This window comes from Cherax quadricarinatus, chromosome 5 (genome assembly GCF_038502225.1).
Source record: "Cherax quadricarinatus isolate ZL_2023a chromosome 5, ASM3850222v1, whole genome shotgun sequence".
Taxonomy (NCBI): domain Eukaryota; kingdom Metazoa; phylum Arthropoda; class Malacostraca; order Decapoda; family Parastacidae; genus Cherax; species Cherax quadricarinatus.
Window position 1 is genome coordinate 15,358,104 of NC_091296.1, and position 15,199 is coordinate 15,373,302.

The 15,199-nt window shown below is 42.5% G+C and overlaps 2 protein-coding genes across 2 annotated transcripts in view; one reads left to right on the forward strand and one right to left on the reverse strand.

The window, feature by feature from the left end:
• The window catches only part of LOC128684893 (solute carrier family 25 member 32), a 145,748-nt gene extending 141,781 nt beyond the window's left edge, over positions 1 to 3,967 (reverse strand). The window contains exon 1 of the mRNA XM_070100655.1: positions 3,813 to 3,967. The gene's annotated coding sequence lies outside the window, so the exon portion shown is untranslated. The remainder of the gene's footprint in view (positions 1 to 3,812) is intronic.
• Positions 1 to 15,199, forward strand: part of Pask (PAS kinase) — a 352,511-nt gene that overhangs the window by 65,378 nt on the left and 271,934 nt on the right. The gene's annotated exons all lie outside the window — the stretch shown is intronic.

Consider the following 15,199-nt stretch of genomic DNA (forward strand, 5'->3'; position numbering starts at 1 on the left):
AACAGATCGTCAGCTATAGATAGCTGGCGAAATACTAATGTCACAGTCGGTCTACCCCCATTAGCTCTTGTTCACTCCGATATTTGCAGCTTCTCTCTCTCGCCCATTATATGTCTGTGGGGGGGGGGGCTTGTGGGTAAATGAATGACTAGTTCGTACTGTGACGTCACGCCACTAATCTGTCTGTCTGATTAAACATGCTATCTCTCTCTCTCTCCTTCCCCACCTACCTGGAGGGTATTCCGGTGATCAACGTTCCCGGGGCCCGGTCCATGACCAGGCCTCCCGGTGGATCAGGACGTGATCAACCAGGCTGTTACTGCTGCCGCACGTAGTCCAACGTACGAACCACAGCCCAGCTGATCCGGCACTGACTTTAGGTATCTGTCCAGCTCCCTCTTGAAGACAACCAGGGGTCTATTGGTAATTCCCCTTATGGCTGGTGGGAGGCTGTTGAACAATCTTGGGCCCCGGACACTTATTATGTTTCCTCTTAGTGTACTAATGGCGCCCCTACTTTTCACTGGGGGTATGTTGCATCGCCTGCCAAGTCTTTTGCTTTCGTAGGGAGTGATTTATGTGTGTCCCACCCCTCCTAACCCCCGAAACGTCGTCGTAAGCTCCTCTCTTCTATGTACGGGTTATTTGTGTATTGTGTACCCCATTCTCTCTCTCTCTCTCTCACACACACACACACACACACACAGGATTGAGTGGTTTTAAGGATAAGCGGTTTTTATTAAGTATTTTGCAAGTAAAGTGCTCATTTTAAATAATGTCTCTGGAGTTGTCTTCAACCCGGGATTTAATTAGTTGAATATTGTTGAACGTTATATCGTTGTGAGATTATATTCCGGATAAGTCTGGTGATGAATCCATTATCAACACTTTCTGTAAACTTACAAATACCATTTTCTGCATTTAAGTTAGTGTGGTGTTAGGTTGAGCCGTTTTAGGTTGTATAAACTTATAGAAGCTTATACTTAACCACAAATAAGGGACAAAAAATGCAATGAGGCGGCTAAGAGAAGCAGGAAACTTTCAAACTTAACCGATTATGAAGAGCAAAGTCACAATACCACGACTGGAACAGTGCGCAAATAACCCGCACATAGAAGAAAGAAACTTAAGATACATTTCGGTCCGACTTGAACCATTTGTGTCGGACTGGTGATTCGAGAATAGGCTGAATGATGTGCATGGGACAACAACTGTTTTAGTAGTATATTGTAGTTAGGTAAATTCCACACACTGATGCAAAGTGAAACACGAAGCAGAAAGGTTCTATCATATTTTGATTTCTGTCAAGAGGTTCTCTTCAGCAAGATGAATGTAATTTACAGTGTGGGAAAAAGTTGGAGACCGGAAGTAGATGTAGTTGAGAGGGACCTGTGCCTCGTGTAGTGCAACAATCACTGCCCTCGAGCTAGCTAGTATGATAGCATGATGAACATGTGCAACACCTGTTTATAACGACGAAGACATGTACAACATCTGTTATAACGACTAAGACATGTGTAACACCTGTTATAACGACTAAGACTTGTGCAACACCCGTTATAACGACTAAGACATCAGTGCAACACCTTTGTATCGTTATTATGAAGACAGTTCGCTAACCAGTGAGTTTAAAAAACCACTGGTTGGCGAAACATCTTCAAGATACCCAGATGTTTCACCTATGTTTTATTCATCAACTTATCGGTAGTGTATACCATTAATCTGATGATACTAGTAAGATATGCAGTTTAAAGATGTCATCCTGGTTGTTTCTTGCAAAGTTTACCAAAGTGTTCTTTACAGTGATTACAGTGAAGTACGGGGTGTTTCACTCGTAGGAGGCCCTGAGTTATCATTTACTACAGACAATATACAAACAAATAAATAATATACAAACAAGACGGTCGCATCTGCGGGAGTACCAACTCGCGCCCTCCTACGAGTGAAACACCCTGTATCATCCTCAGGTCTCGACTACATCTGTGAGTGACAAGTTGTACATGATTGGTATATAATACCGATAAGATGAAGCATTAGATACGTGCAACATCTGGGTATCTTTATTTGTAGAAGTTGCGCCATCCAGTGGCTTTATCAATACAGTACAAAGACATAATGTGAACAATGTTGAACTACATACAGAAGATGAGGTAGTAAGTCCCTCAGTCTTGGAGTTGGTGAAGAGCACTGTAATCTTGAAGAATCTGAAGCACAGGCAGGAAGATTGGCGCTTATATACTAGCGTCAGATGAGGGACCTGCAGCAAACGAAGGGATTGTCACTGGTAGGCGAGATTTCCCAGTGGAGGCAGGTCATGTCCAAGAAGGGATGGATCAGGACAAATTTGATCATCTAGGCTGCAGTGGATACGTTTATTAACGACGACGTTTCGCTCATTCAGTGGCTTTATCAAGTCAGTCATTCGATGAAAATCCTGTGCACTCGAAAGTTAGTCGTTGGTGAAGGTATCCACAGCACATGAGTGTCGTATATTCCACCTTCTTGGCATTGGCATATTTTTCAGTTACATTCCAGAACATGCGGTCAGGTACGCTCCATTGTAGCACACTGGCATCGACTGAGTGCCTTACTGACTAATCCATTAAGACTGCCCTCAGTGATTGACGATGTAGATAATCGCTTCACTAACGATGTTTGAAATGGAGTCAGATATTGACAGTGTTGGTATCCTGGCTAGCAGGATAATGGTGCCGTACCCGCTGATGTCAGGAAACATTGTTAATTTGTTTAGATTGTCTAAGGTTTTACAAAAGGTATATCAGAGATAACGACAATGTGGAACAAGGTCGATTTGGGCCACCGGGCTGCCAGCGACAACAGCCTGGTTGAGCAGCAAGCACCAGCCTGACCCAGGGGCGGGCTGCAAAAGTAATTGTTCTCTTCAGGTTAGAATATTGCTGTATACTATACTAACGACTCCAGTCAAGGCAGGAAAAATTAGAACTGGAAAACGTACCCGAGTTCTTAAGGTATAAGTTCCTTTTTTATATAGAAAAGTCCCCCCCCCTTTTTTTTCATTTTTTCCCAATGGATTACCATTTTTTTTTAATCTTTATATATAGTGAGAGTTATCTGCCTGGAGTCCACCTGGAGGGTATTCCGGGGATCAACGCCTCCGCGGCCCGCCCCATGACCAGGCCTGGTGGATCAGGGCCTGACCAACCAGGCTGTTACTGCTGGCCGCATGTAGTCCAACGCAGGAACCACAACCCAGCTGATCCGGCACTGACTTTAGGTATCTGTCTAGCTCCCCATTGGTGTAAAAATATAAGTCAGGTGAAATTTTTGTTTGTGCAGTACAAGTGAGAACTTTTAAGTGTGAAGGGACTGAAACTTTCCAACATTTTCTTTACATTCATACGGGAAATAACCAACAAACCCGTAGCTGTCTTCAGGTGATAACTTGATAAGTTTTTCAGATCAGTTTCAGATCAACCGGCCTGTGGTGCATACATTGATCTGCGTGCAGCAGGCACCAACAGCATGGTCGATCAAACGAACAATAGGGAGGTCTGGTCTGGGATTGGCCCACGGGGGGGATGACCCCCAAAAACTACTATAAGTAAAGTACAGGTCTCCAATTACCAACCATCACCTTGCTGTTCCTCTTTCTCTCTCCTTCCTCTTTCCCTCGATTCGTCCCACTCACCTTCAGTGCCTCCCTTCCTCTCCTCCCTTCCTACCACCACTTCGTCCTGTAACTCTCCCGTCCTCCCTCCTTGTCAGTAAACCTATATATATCGGAACATTGAACAATGTAGGATCGTTCGTTGGGAAACAAAAATAGTTACCTGGATCCAAGTGGGCGAGGTATGTATCCTCGCATGTGAGAGCAAACTATTTTGTTTTCAAGTTTGTGTAGTCTTGGCTATGATTCTATTTTTTATTCCTTTACAAAAACGTAGTTGGTGTTTTTATCACCTTGAATAATGGTGTTGCTTTTTTAAAAGATTGAGTTTTTGCTTATCAGGACGCGTGAGGGTCACACCTGTTATGACTGTACCCAGTGTTTCACAACTAATACACAGGCTGGCTAGCCAAATCTAAATGGCTCGATTGTAAACAACTCGCCGAACGGAGTGTTCGAACCTTCGGTTCGGTGAGTTAATACATAAGCTGCTTTGAAGGGCGTAACACAACGCTATGAAGATTGATCCATGTATAACCTGAAAAAACTTTACTTAGAGGAAAACGTTTGGTTAAAGCTCTTTAAGTATATTTGCGTCTTAAGTATACTAATCCATAATTTAGAGAAACTTCGGACGAAAATTATTATCCTTTCACTGATTTTTACCCTCCGAATTGTTATTTTGTGAGTGGTTCCAACGATATTGAGATTTTTGTTTTTTCTTGTGTTTTGGTTCTGGACACGTCACATCGTGGTCACATCAGGAATATTACCTGGCAAGATAGGTGGCAGCTAATACCTATCACCAACCCTTCAGACACCCTCACACCGATTTGTTGACAACTTTTACCTCTCTCTTGAGATTTGGTTCTGATAGGATTTTTACTTTTCCCCCACCTCATCTCTTCATTTCTTTTCCTCTTTCATTTTCTCTCGCTTTCCTTTGAGTAATTATTGTTGTCAATGACGCAGTGCGTCAAAACAAATCGGGGGGGGGGGGGAGTTAGGGAGGATGGGAATGATCCTGCTTTCATGTCTTTGAAGTCTTTCACGCTGGCAGGTTTGCAGTGTCACTCCTGCAGCCGTGTTGACTGCCTGGTCAGCCAGACAGTTGTGGCTAGCGGCTCCTTGTATACTTACCTTGCCATCACAGCATGGCGGATCCGGCATTTTCTGCATTAACTACCTCACCTTTCTCTTAAAAACTTCTTGTGTTCTGGTAATATTATTTGCTAGAATATAGTTGACGAAACTCACGACATTGTTTAACTTTAAAACAGTTACAGATGGATGATATATAGAAAATAATATTCGGGATTATCTTGTTTAACATAATTCGTAATCCTTGTCATCAGACTGATATGTTTGGTCATCGTGTATATTTGATCAGTGGTCGGTCATTCACCAGTTTTTCCACACTTCACAATCTTGAGATACATTGATATAGTTCATCCTATAAGTCTTCTCGATAAGAACACAAAAAAGGAGAGCATAAATAACAAAAAAAGGCACAATACCGTGACTAGAACGATACACAAATAACCCGCACGTAGAAGAGAGGAGCCTACAACGTTTCGGTCCGACCATTACAAAGTCACGACCGAAACGTCGTCGTAGGCTCCTCTCTTCTATGTGTGGGTTATTTGTGTAAAGGAGAGCATCTTGCTAGGCCTATTTACTTGTGCTAAGAAATTCTTACTCATACCCAGTCATTTCCATTTATTTTAATTTATTTTTCAAGGCAGTAAAGTATTAGCCTTAAGGCAGTTTATTCCACTCTAGTTACAGTTTTCAACATTTTGAATAACTTCTCAAAAACTGAATCCGAAAATGTGCTGCCTTTGACGTCACAGTTTTCAGTGCGTCAGAGCCAAATATAAAAATTTGATTTAATTTATTTTCAGCCTAATATGTAGGTTCTCAGATATCTTCCCCAGTTGTCGCCTTGACAGGTTAGTGCTATTACACTTCTTTCTTGCATAAAATTTAAGCGGAATGAGGCATGGATCAATATATAAATTCTCCTTCAAAGAATAATTTGCTTTTGGCGATTTTGTATACAGTTACATAACTCGCTGATGTAATGGCATCCTGGGAAGCCAATTTGTGAAAATACTTTGTCAGTGTTTTGAGTATAAGAAACCGTCTCACAGCTTTACTTTTTCTACAGCAATAAAGTTTCTATATATGCGATATACTGTATATTCTTGTGTCGGCACACAGCCACACTCCTCTCGTGTGATAATTTCGGTGGACTATACAAGCGTTGCTTAAGTTATCCGTTTTTTGCATATTGATGCTCTGAAACTGCATGCATAGTTCACTGAAATCCCACAATCATTTGAATTGAAGAGTGGGAATGCTGCGTTATTACGAAGGAGATATGAATAGAAAATACATTAGCAATATTTCTCTTGTTCCGAAAATGGTCTATGATACTGACAAGTTGATGAATAAGACAAGTGCAACAGGGGGTGGGGGATGGGGGTGTCTTTTGTTGCAACGTTCCACCTACAACTTGTCGCCATTTAATACTATTTTCAATATAACTGTCAGACACTGCAACACAACGCTGTCTTGGTACAGAGGACATCTACATTTCATCACATAACTGCTAGTTATGAGTGAGAAGGGTTGGAGTCCAGAGGGACCTGCCTAGCATGGGCCAGTAGGCTTGTTGCAGTGCTCCTCAGTTTTTGCCTTCTTGTTTCTGTTACTGAATCCCGCCTCCTGCAACATCTACCTACCTAGAGGGTGTTCCAGGGGTCAGCGCCCCCCGCAGCCTAGTCCTTGACCAGGCCTCCCGATGGATCACGATCTGATCAACCAGGCTGTTACTGCTGGCCGCACGTAGTCCAGCGTACGAACCACAGCCCAGCTGATCGGGTACTGACTTTAGGTATCTGTCCAGCTCCCTCTTGAAGACAACCAAGGGGTCTGTAATTCCCCTTATGGCTGGTGGGAAGCTGTTGAACAGTCTTAAACCCCGGACACTTATTGTGTTTTTTCTTAGTGTACTAATGGCGCCCCTACTTTTCATTGGGGGTATGTTGCGCCGTCTGCCCAGTCTTTTGCTTACGTAGGGAGTGATTTCTCTGTACAGATTTGGGACCAGTCCCTGTAGGATTTACCAGGTGTAGATTATGATGCATCTCTCGTCCGCGCTCCAGATCGAGTGACTCCAAGCTTTCCCTGTAATTAAGGTGTTTGAAAGGTCCTGTATGTACAGTAAAGGTTCTCTGTACATTCTCTAGATCTGCAATTTCACCTGCCTTGAATGGAGATGTTCGTGTACAACAGTACTCCAGCCAAGAGAGAACGTCTTCGAGATCTTCTACCTCACCTTCGACAGTATTTAAGACTCCATTCTTATGCTTCACCTTCGTATTGTTCCAGACCATGGAGGAGAACTCTATACTAGGCTGAGGGACTGACCACCTCAGATATTATTTCTCCAAGGTTGATGGACTGATTACATCATCTTCATTTCACTAATGTACCTGCTGCCTCTCTGTTTGGCTAAAGAAGCCTACTGTGTAGGCGAAACGTCTAAACAAAGATACCCAACTGTTGCACACGTGTCTTATTCATCAATATTTCTCGTGTTTTTGACCGTTCTTAGTATCCACCCTGACATTTGTCTAGCTTTCACAACCTTTGCATAGTTGTGTTTTTTTTTCTAAACGATAGGTCAGCTGACATTATTATACTCAGGTCCTTCACATATTCTACTTTATCATGTTTTGTATATCGTGTCCCTTTTGAGTTTTTCATTTTGTTATATATGAGCATTTGGAATTTGTCACCATTGAACACCATGTTATTTTCTTCTGCCTATTTCTGTCGTGGTGGGACATTTCCTCAATAAAATATCCTAACACTGCACTTGTATCATGTTTCACAGTCAACAGTATTTTCTACCATCTCTTGCCAATGGTTGTACTGTTTTCTTTGTGCTGTATATGTTTATATTTTATATATGGGCACACTTGTTTTGATTGTACGTACTATATATATAAGGTTGCAGAGCTTTAAGGCTATATGTATTGATTTGCAATTGGCTGTGGTGGCAGTTTTGACAAATATGTAATATTGAGTATGGGTGATAGGGTCTTAATATCTTGATAGTGCATTAAGTGAATTGCCCGAAGTTGCTGAGAGATTTCTTGGAATCGTGTATTGTGTTGTATCGATTCAGTGGTCTAAAGCTTGTAGGAATTTTTGGGAATCAGCAGGTTTGAGGTTTTCCCAACCCCGTGTACTTGTATTATCATCTGAATTCATGTATTGAATTTTCCATCACTACTTCCTCTCACTAGAAGTTTTCAAGGGGAAACTGTGCCACTGCCTGTTTAACATGACTTAAGAAATCGTAATGACACGATTGCAAATAAACCATACCCCCGGCCGGGATTGAACCCGCGGTCATAGAGTCTCAAAACTCCAGCCCGTCGCGCTAACCACTAGACCAGCTAGCCACAATAAGATTCATCCAACTAGGTATATTTCTACACCATAGGAAGGTTAGCACAGGCACCTCTGTGACCACAAATGCAAGTTTTTACAGACGAATCTCCAGCTAGCGTGGCCGTGACGAACTCTAGTTCAAGTCCCTTCACTGCCGTCAACATGACTTAAGAAATCGTAATGACACGATTGCAAATAAACCATACCCCCGGCCGGGATTGAACCCGCGGTCATAGAGTCTCAAAACTCCAGCCCGTCGCGCTAACCACTAGACCAGCTAGCCACAATAAGACTCTATGACCGCGGGTTCAATCCCGGCCGGGGGTATGGTTTATTTGCAATCGTGTCATTACGATTTCTTAAGTCATGTTGACGGCAGTGAAGGGACTTGAACTAGAGTTCGTCACGGCCACGCTAGCTGGAGATTCGTCTGTAAAAACTTGCATTTGTGGTCACAGAGGTGCCTGTGCTAACCTTCCTATGGTGTAGAAATATACCTAGTTGGATGAATCTTATTGTGGCTAGCTGGTCTAGTGGTTAGCGCGACGGGCTGGAGTTTTGAGACTCTATGACCGCGGGTTCAATCCCGGCCGGGGGTATGGTTTACTGCCTGTTTAGTCAGGTTAAATCACAGAACGGGTGGGGCTTGAACCCATGGCAGGTGGGTTCTAAAATTCACAGGCCAGTGCACTAACCACTCGGCCATCTGGTTTAATAAGATTTATCCAGTAATACAAAAACAATGATATAAAATACTACAATTCCACTTCGACACAAGTGCAACTAATGTGACATTTTATTTTGGCAACGTTTCCCTCTCCAAGAGCTTTATCAAGTCGGCAATTTTGCCAACATTTGTGCAATTCCACTTCGAGATTTAATGTGGCAAAATGGTATCTTCCCACTCCTTCATCATCACCCTTCTTGTAATTAGGATACTTGAATGTGGAAATTTAAAAACCGATTTTGAAAGCAACTTTCGTTTGTCCCCCATCTCTTGTTCTTACTTATTTTTATTCGTAGTTAATGCCGTTGTAAGAATAGAGTTCCGTCATAGTAAGCCTTCTGCTGAGGCTTACGATGTTTTATTTGTTAATTACGAGAATTGATGCAGACTCGGGTCTTAGTTATATGATGACCCACTTAAGCGATCTGTTGGTCAGTTGATTGAGGCCTTCGCTAGATCTTCCCTCCACCATGTAAAAATCTAACGATTACTTATTATAAGGACATAAGAAAGAAGGAACACTGCAGCAGGCCTGCTGGCCCATGCGAGGCACGTCCAAGTCTCCTACCGGCTTAAGCCAATGCCCCAATCTTGCCAGGTCAGGTCAGGTCACATTCAGGGCATCAGACCTAGTAGCACAAGCTATTCAGGTCCAACTTACACCCACCCGCACCCATTCATGCATTTATCTAACCTGTCTTTAAAACTACACAACGTTTTAGCCTCTATAACTGTACTCGGGAGCTTGTTCCACTCATCCACAACAATTACCAAACCATTGCTTTCCTATATCCTTCCTGAATCTGAATTTTTCCAACTTAAAGACATTGCTTCGAGTCCTGTCTAGGCTAGATATTATTAGCACGCTATTTACATCCCCTTTATTTATTCCTGTCTTCCATTTATACACCTCAGTCGTATCCTCCCCAATTCTACGCGTTTCTAGAGAGTGCAGATTCAGGCCCCTCAGTCTATCCTCATAGGGAAGATTTCTGGTACATGGGATCAACTTTGTCATCCTCCTTTATACGTTTTCCAGAGCATTTATATCCATTCTGTAATACTGTGACCAAAACTGTGCAGCATAATATAGCTGAGGCCTAACCAAGGATATATAGAGTTGAAGAACAACCTGAGGATTTGTATTATTTATGCTTCTCGATATGAGGCCAAGGATTCTGTTTGCTTTATTGCCAACACTTATGCACCGTTGTCTTGCTTTTAGATCACTGCTAACTAGAACTCCCAAATGCTTTTCGCAATCCGTAATATTAAGATCCACAGTATTCAGTTTATATGTGGCATGATTATTTACCTATCCATTAAACTGCATCTGCCACTTCTCCGACCACTGCATCAATCTATTCAAATATTCCTGGAGTGCTCTAATGCCCTCGTCAGAATGAATTCGATGGCCTATTTTGGTGTCATCGGCAAACTTGCTAATGTCGCTATTTATTCCTTCATCTATGTCGTTTATGTAGATTGTGAACAACAAGGGGCCCAACACTGATCCCTGTAGAACACCGCTCGTGAAGCTTCCCCATTTTGATATTCCCCATTTATGCAAACACTCTGCTGACTATTTGTCAACCATGCCTCTATCCAGGAAAAAATTTCTCCTATTCCGTGTGCCTTAATTTTCCTCAGTAGTCTCTGATGTGGGACTCTATCGAAAGCCTTACTGAAGTCCATATACACAATATCATATTCATTACCATGATCTACCTCCTCAAATACCTTAGTGAAAAAACTTAATAAATTCGTAAGGCAGGAACACCCTTTTGTAAAACCGTGCTGAGATTTGTATTTTTTTTCACAACTTAAAAAGAGGAGCACGTGACTACTCACCTAGTTGAGGTTGCAGGGGTCGAGTCCAAGCTCCTGGCCCTGCCTCTTCACTGGTCACTAGGTCACTCCCTGAACTGTGAGCTTTATCATACCTCTGCTTAAAGCAGAGGTGTGGAACTGTGTCAAACGCCTTCTTGCAGTCCAAGAAAATGCAATCCACCCACCCCTCTCTCTCTTGTCTTACTGCTGTCACCATGTCATAGAACTCCAGTAGGTTTGTGACACAGGATTTCTCGTCCCTGAAACCATGTTGGCTGCTGTTGATGAGATCATTCCTTTCTAGGTGTTCCACCACTCTTCTGATAATCTTCTCCATGACTTTGCATACTATACATGTCAGTGACACTGGTCTGTAGTTTAGTGCTTCATGTCTGTCTCCTTTTTTAAAGATTGGGACTACATTTGCTGTCTTCCAAGCCTCAGGCAATCTCCCTGTTTCGATAGATGTATTGAATATTGTTGTTAGGGGTACACATAACGCCTCTGCTCCCTCTCTCAGGACCCATGGATTAAGAATAATAATAATAAATTCTTAGGGTGACATCACAAAGTTTTATGGAGGATTTGAAGTTAATGCAATCAGAAAATTGGTAGATGCATTTCAGTGTGATCACTTAAAATGTTCTAATCCCGTGAAAGAAAAATAACCACGACACTTAACCGAAAGTGAAAATGACTAACACCAGTGTATGAGTAGTAGGAGTCCCGTGGCTATACTGCAGCTCTGTACATCCACAACTAACTCAGTAAAGACACCTGCACTTTCCGTCCCTATGTATCTAATTTGCAAAATCGTAATAACACATTACGCTCTCTGCATAATGAACCACAGCCGAACAGCAGTTATAAAAGATTGGCCATTACAATATGTGGGTGTTCGGTCATCCTCTTTCACAAACATGATCATTAAGAAACACTTCTGTGGATTAAAGAAAGATAGGACACATTTAACTGATAGCCAACTGCTTGCAGGTGGTCCTGCTGCGGGTCTTAGTCACATGATGGCTTTCACTGGACCCTTTGGTCATTTGACAAGAGGCCTTTCCCTGTCTTATCGGTCCACCTCGTAAAAAATAATTATCACATTATAATATGTAAAAGTAGGTTTTCTATCCCAGGTAAAAAACTGTGAGGCATCATACATTAATGTCCGGTGTTTCATGCCATAGCTTTATAAGTTTTTCATTTACTAAGTGTTCTTAAGAAATTAAGTTTTCCAATTTTGCTGGATTTCTGTTTATGTTCCCACTAATAACTATACAGATATTGATATTAACTTTGTATAAAGTCAGATTTAGCTAGGTACATCCCACTATCAGCGAATTCGTCTCTCTGATAGTTGTATTATGCTCTGTATCATGATCTGGCCGTCAACCAGGCCTGAGTCAGAAAGATTGCCCAGGCACATAATGCGTCAAGGAACTGGGCCCCCGTCCCAAACTGGGAGCTTCCATTTAGCACTAGGCAACAATGTTGTTGCCTAGTGCCAGTGCCTGGGTATGTTGGCAACTGCAACAGTGCGATGCCTCCTAGCTGGGTGCTTTTGAAGAATGGTGGTAGTCATCTAGTGCTACTTTCTACTCATCACCATAACTATACTTCATCAATACAGTCATTCCAGATATAATATTTATGTACTGTATTTGTGCTCATAACAAGTAGATCATTATAGTAATTATTCACCGCAGCTATTTTACACACACACACACACACACACACACACACACACACACACACACACACACACACACACACACACACACACACACACACACACACACACACCCACACACACAGGAGCCAGGGGACAGGAGCTTGGACTCGACCCCTGCAACCTCAACTAGGTGAGTACACACTGCGTGTTTGTGTGTATGTGTGTGTACACAAAAACAATGATATATGTATTGGTATAGGAGACTAAGGAAAACTTCAATTGTAATTGGATATGCTATGGATTCGAAACAAGATTTATATAGGTTTATTTTGCATTTTTAGGTTTTCAATGTAATTTTTTTTCATCATTTATGTATTGTATTTGTATTGCGATTTTCTTGTAATAGTATTATTGGGTGAGGCTGAGAGGCGTGGAGGGCGAGGCGCCCTTAATTCTATTCCACCCAAAAATTAGGTCACGATGACCGGGTTAGCTCCTGCGGAATCGGATTATATGCTCAAGCCTGAAAAAACTATGTATGTTTTATAAAGTTACTGCTTTGGGTCTTGCATTATATGTTTTAAGACGGTGTTTTCTGGTCACGTAATGTCGATATGGAGTTGGTAAAGCTAGCTTAAGAGAACATGTGATTTTTTAACAAAATTGGATACACCTAAAATGGAAGAATGTAGCAAAGACTGTAATAGCAGAGAGAATCCTAGGAGCCAGTCTGGATGAACACTTACTCCACTGAATTATTGGGGTCGCAACAAATTCGCCTTATTCCAGCCGATAACGGAACTGACCATACTAGAGAATACTTCTAGATTTTATATTCATAAATAATGATCTGGTACAGAACATAATAGTGTGGAAGACAATAAACTCTGCCTACAACCCAACAGAAGTTCAGACATGAATGCGTAGTGGTCCTAATCGGCAATACACACCCAGTCATGAAAGTATATTTATTAGATATATCTTCAACCACACCGACACCAAGTGGGAGCTAATAAATCTTGAGCTACTGAAATATGCTGGGAAGACGATATAAACGAGGACCTGAACTAGTATTTCGAAAAGATGAGCCTCGTGATAGAAGTATGCTAAAGAGACATACCATTACGGAGGAAGAGAAGGTGCATGCGCCCTCTTGAGGCGAAGACGGCGAATAACAGAGTTGAAAGGCAACTGATCATCTAAAGAGCGAAAAGCAAGACTGGCTGGAGAAATGGAAAACGTGGAACTCAAATTGAATGTATCCAGGAGAGACAGGGAGCGAAAAGTCATTAATGAAATCGATAGTAATTCAAAATATTTATCCTCATGCAAAATCCAGTCCAAAATTATCTAGCATTGATCCTTTGATTAAAGATGGAGCATACACTGGTGACAAAGAAATGAGTGAAATACTCAAATCCCAGTACGATTTAGTGTTCAGTGAACCATTAATCAGCCTGAAGATTGAGTTCTTTGTGAACGAGAGGTAAAATGCTGTAGACATGTCTCCATAATCGGTGATATAACCCCCAAACCCCACTTCGAAGAAGCCATTGATAACATCCCCATCGCCCTTGACTGGCGGAACTCAATATTCGCCGAAAATTGCAGGAAACAATTGTCACGTGACTTAAAAATTCTGCGGAGAATAAGTCTAGACACTAGTCATCTAATTACCATCCACAACCACCGATATAGCCCCATTCTACAAAGGTGGCAGCAAAGCAGTTGCAAATATAACTATAGATCTGTAGCGCTGATGTGTCTCATCAAAATTTTTGAAAGGGTTTTAAGAAGAAAGACTACTAATCACATGAAATTGCAGCATTGGTTCAGAATAGGTTGCTCCTGCCTCTCGCAATTGCCATCTCTCTTCCGAAGTAAAGCTGTTCCTCTCCTCCAGTGGGGAGCATAAGACGAATCGTTATCTGGAAAAAACCTTTGTCGAGGGCAACCCTCCGGCGAATCACCCATCATCATCTCCACCGTCACCATCATTACCGCCACCACCATCATCATTACCACCATCATTACCACCACCACCACCACCACCACCATCATTACCACCACCGCCACCATCATTACCACCACCACCATCATTACCACCACCACCACCATCGTTACCGCCACCACCACCATCATTACCACCACCACCATTACCACCACCACCACCATCATCATCACCACCATCATCACCACCACCACCATCATCACCACCACCACCACCATCATTACCACCACCACCATCATTATTACCACCACCACCATTATTATTACCACCACCACCACCATCATCATTACCACCACCACCATCATCATCATTACCACCACCACCATCATTACCGCCACCACCATCATTACCACCACCACCACCACCATCATCATCATTACCACCACCACCACCATCATCATCATTTCCACCACCACCATCATCATTACCACCACCACCATCATCATTACCACCACCACCACCATCATTACCACCACCACCATCATTACCACCACCACCATCATTACCACCACCACCACCATCATTACCACCACCACCACCATCATCATTACCACCACCACCATCATCATTACCACCACCACCATCATTACCACCACCACCATCATCATTACCACCATCATCACCACCACCACCATCATTACCACCACCACCATCATCATTACCACCACCATCATCATTACCACCACCACCATCATCATTACCACCATCATCACCACCACCATCATCATTACCACCACCATCATCATTACCACCACCACCATCATTACCACCACCACCATCATTACCACCACCACCATCATTACCACCAACCACCACCATTACCACCTTCACCATCATTAC